Source organism: Lynx rufus, unplaced genomic scaffold (genome assembly GCF_022079265.1).
Source record: "Lynx rufus isolate CCGP_SWC_20201006 ecotype Redwood Valley unplaced genomic scaffold, mLynRuf1.p SCAF_9, whole genome shotgun sequence".
Lineage (NCBI taxonomy): Eukaryota > Metazoa > Chordata > Mammalia > Carnivora > Felidae > Lynx > Lynx rufus.
This window is the reverse complement of record NW_025814897.1, coordinates 96,598,927-96,602,700: the sequence shown is the minus strand read 5'-3', so window position 1 is coordinate 96,602,700 and position 3,774 is coordinate 96,598,927. Positions and strand designations below refer to the sequence as shown.

At 50.3% G+C, this 3,774-nt stretch overlaps 1 pseudogene; it reads left to right on the top strand.

Annotated features, from left to right (window-relative positions):
- Positions 1-982: 982 nt before the first annotated feature.
- On the top strand, positions 983-3,355 carry LOC124506023 (uncharacterized; annotated as a pseudogene).
- The last annotated feature ends 419 nt before the right edge of the window (positions 3,356-3,774 follow it).

Genomic DNA, 3,774 nt, shown 5'->3' with positions numbered 1-3,774 from the left:
CCCTCACAACCAACCCATTACCATACTTACTCTAAGATTAGAAGATGAATATCGACTCCATCAGGGGCCACCCTCACAAAGTCAAAACATAGAGCCCTGGCTCCAGCAGTTTCCAGAAGCATGGGCTGAAACCGGGGGTATGGGGTTGGCTAAACATCGCCCAGCTCTATTCATAGAGCTGAAACCGGGGGCAGATCCAGTTCGGGTCCGACAATACCCGATGTCAATGGAGGCCAGAAATGGCATCACGCCACATATCCGTCGCCTCCTAGACTTAGGCATCTTGCGTCCCTGCCATTCAGCCTGGAACACCCCCCTGCTGCCTGTACGAAAACCTAACAGTGCGGACTACCGTCCGGTACAAGATCTGAGAGAAGTTAACCGCCGAGTCATGGACATACACCCAACAGTACCCAACCCCTATACCCTCCTAAGTGCCCTCAGCCCAGAAAGACAATGGTATACTGTCCTTGATTTAAAAGATGCTTTTTTCAGCCTGCCTCTGGCCCCCAAAAGCCAAGAGCTCTTCGCCTTCGAGTGGTCCGACCCTGAGAGAGGCATAAATGGGCAACTCACCTGGACCCGGCTCCCCCAAGGATTTAAAAACTCACCCACCTTGTTCGATGAGGCACTTCACGAGGATCTGGGTGAGTACCGGAATCAAAACCCCGAAGTGACTCTCTTGCAGTACGTCGACGATCTTTTAATCGCCGCTGAGACTGCTGAAGCTTGTTTGCAAAGCACCAAAAACCTCCTCCGGACACTTGGTGCCCTGGGGTACCGGGCTTCAGCAAAGAAAGCCCAAATTTGCAGATCCGAGGTAACCTACTTGGGGTATCTGTTAAGAGAAGGCCAACGATGGCTCACTGATGCACGGAAGGAAACCGTCCTCCGCATCCCCCGACCCACAACGCAAAGGCAGGTAAGAGAATTCCTGGGATCGGCCAGGTTCTGCCGCTTGTAGATACCTCGGTTCGCCGAGATGGCTAAGCCTCTTTACCTGGTCACCCGAGAACAGGTGCCCTTTGAATGGACAGAGGAAACTGAGCAGGCTTTCCAGCAAATTAAACTCGCCCTGTTGTCGGCACCAGCCTTAGGGCTCCCCGATGTCTCCAAACCCTTTCATCTCTTCATAGATGAAAATAAAGGGGTAGCCAAAGCAGTGCTGACGCAACTCCTTGGCCCATGGCCCAGGCCCGTTGCCTATCTTTCAAAAAGACTGGACCCAGTAGCGGCTGGCTGGCCCCCTTGCCTCCGTATGATCGCTGCTACAGCTCTAATGGTAAAGGATGCTGATAAATTAACTATGGGACAAGAGTTACATGTTACAACCCCTCATGCCATTGAGGGAGTCCTCAAACAACCTCCTGACCGATGGATAAGTAACGCCCGACTGGTTCACTACCAGGGACTATTATTAAATCCCCTCAGAATCATTTATGCTCCCCCCCGAACACTAAACCCTGCCTCCCTGTTACCAGACCCGGACTTGGATACCCCCCTCCATGACTGCGCTGAGATATTGGCACAGGTTCATGGAGTTCGGGAAGATTTACAGGATCACCCGCTACCAGATGCCGAAGTTACCTGGTTCACTGACGGCAGCAGCTTTGTACATCAGGGTCAAAGGTATGCGGGGGCAGCAGTCACAACTGAAACTGAGACTGTTTGGGCAGAGCCTTTGCCAGCTGGCACCTCTGCCCAACGGGCTGAACTTGTGGCCTTAACCAAGGCACTGACTTTGGGAAAAGACAAGAGACTAAACGTGTATACCGATAGCAGATATGCTTTTGCTACGGCCCACATACATGGAGCTATATACAGAGAGAGGGGACTGTTACCTGCAGAGGGGAAAACTATCAAAAAACTATCAAAAATAAAGAAGAAATATTGGCTCTTTTAAAGGCACTCTGGCTGCCTAAACGACTAGCCATCATACATTGCCCAGGCCACCAAAAACCGGTCACACCGGTGGCCAGAGGAAATAATTTGGCTGACCAGGTGGCCCGAGAGGTGGCCTTACAGGTGGACTGTGCTTTAATGACCACCCTACCAGACCCCGGTTCAGCTAGTTTACCAGAAAGTCCCACCTACACTAAAGAAGACCTAAACTGGATCCAAAAATTGCCTATGACTCAGTGCCTTAATGGATGGTGGAGAGCAGCAGACTGTAGCATAATCCTCCCAGAAGAAATGGGAAATAAAGTCTTATCCAAGATGCACCGAGCCACTCATATGGGCACAAGAAAAATGCAAGACTTAATAAGACATGCTAGGATCACCATTAAAGACTCTAGGACAAAAATTGAACAGATAGTTACTAGCTGTAAAGCTTGCCAACTAACTAACGCCACCAACCACGGGAAAAACCCTGGCTCCAGAACCCGCGGAACCAGGCCGGGAGCCTATTGGGAGGTAGACTTCACCGAGGTAAAGCCTGGAAAATATGGATACAAATATTTGTTAGTGTTTATAGAAACCTTTTCAGGATGGACAGAGGCCTTCCCCACCAAGCATGAGACTGCGCAGGTAGTAGCAAAGAAAATGTTGGAAGACATCATGCCCAGGTACGGATTCCCTACCCTAATAGGATCAGACAACGGACCAGCATTCGTTTCAAAGGTAATACAAGGGATAGCGCAGTTTATTGGGGCCGATTGGAAACTACATTGTGCATATAGACCCCAAAGCTCAGGACAGGTAGAAAGAATGAATAGAACCCTAAAAGAGACCCTAACCAAATTGACCATGGAGACTGGCGCTAACTGGGTAGTCTTACTCCCCTACGCTCTGTTCAGGGTGCGGAACTCCCCTTACAAACTGGGATTAACCCCCTTTGAAATCATGTATGGAGTGCCCCCCCCCTATAATTCCCAACCTACAGTCTAATGTGTTAACTGAATTTGATGATCATAAACTTCTTATTTCCCTGAGGGAACTCCAGCACACACACCAGGAAGTTTGGCCCAGATTGAGAGCCATTTATGAGAGCGGGCCCCCTCCTGAGCCGCATCACTACCGACCCGGAGATTGGGTATACGTGCGGAGACACAAGCAAGAGACCCTCCAACCACGGTGGAAGGGACCCTACATTGTGATCCTAACCACACCCACTGCTCTCAAAGTCGACGGGATTGCCACCTGGATCCATTACGCCCACGCCCGACCAGCTGATCCCTTTGCGGTTCGAGAAGACTTCGTGCTGGAAGCCAACACCGCCTGGACAGTTGACCAGAGTAAGACCCATCCTTTAAAATTGACTCTGCGTCGAAAACCTGACCCCGAAAACCGGCTGAGACCAAAGGCCTGGGTGTCCCATACCAAGACTGTTGCAGCAGCTCCTGACCCACAATGATCGGAGGAACACACATTAGCGTGCTCCTGCTCACCTCCTACGGACCTCCTACGGATAAGTATTGCGAGCAACCCCCATATACCCTATACTTTAACTTGGGAGGTTTCTAATTTAGAAACCCAGGAAGTCTATAATACTACCACAGCAGACGATACTCCCCTAAATGCCTGGTGGCCTGATCTATATTTTAACCTAGAGGACGTAGCCATAACCATGGGGGTACTTCCCCCCAATGGAAGCCGCCAGCGTCCTAATCCGTCATGGACCGGAACCCCAGAAAATGAAAAAGAACGTATAAGATCTAGTGGGTTTTATGCATGTCCCGGGTTCAGAACAGGAGCAATGAAAAAAACCTGTGGAGGAATCGAATCCCTCTACTGTAAGGCTTGGAGTTGTGTCACTACCAATGATGGAAGCTG